Raw genomic sequence first — 259 nt, forward strand, 5'->3', positions numbered from 1 at the left:
GGCGGCGGCGGGGGTGAGGCCTGTGGGCGGCAGAGGTGCCGGTGTCCGCTCTACCTCTGCTCGCTCGGGCCTGTGCCTGTCGAGGAGGCGGACGAAGGAAGAGCTAGAGCCCGCGGGGCTCGGCCGGGCCAGAGAGGAGCCAGCGCTGGGCCTACGCGCCTATTTGGAGGACGAAGAAGGGCACGGGTGGGGGAGGCGCTGGCAGCCTTAGCCGCTCCCCGTGCGGCGCTTGCCGCGTGGGGGCCAGGGTCTGGGGGTA

The sequence above is a fragment of the Merops nubicus genome, unplaced genomic scaffold (genome assembly GCF_000691845.1).
Source record: "Merops nubicus isolate BGI_N331 unplaced genomic scaffold, ASM69184v1 scaffold46753, whole genome shotgun sequence".
Classification (NCBI taxonomy): Eukaryota; Metazoa; Chordata; class Aves; order Coraciiformes; family Meropidae; genus Merops; species Merops nubicus.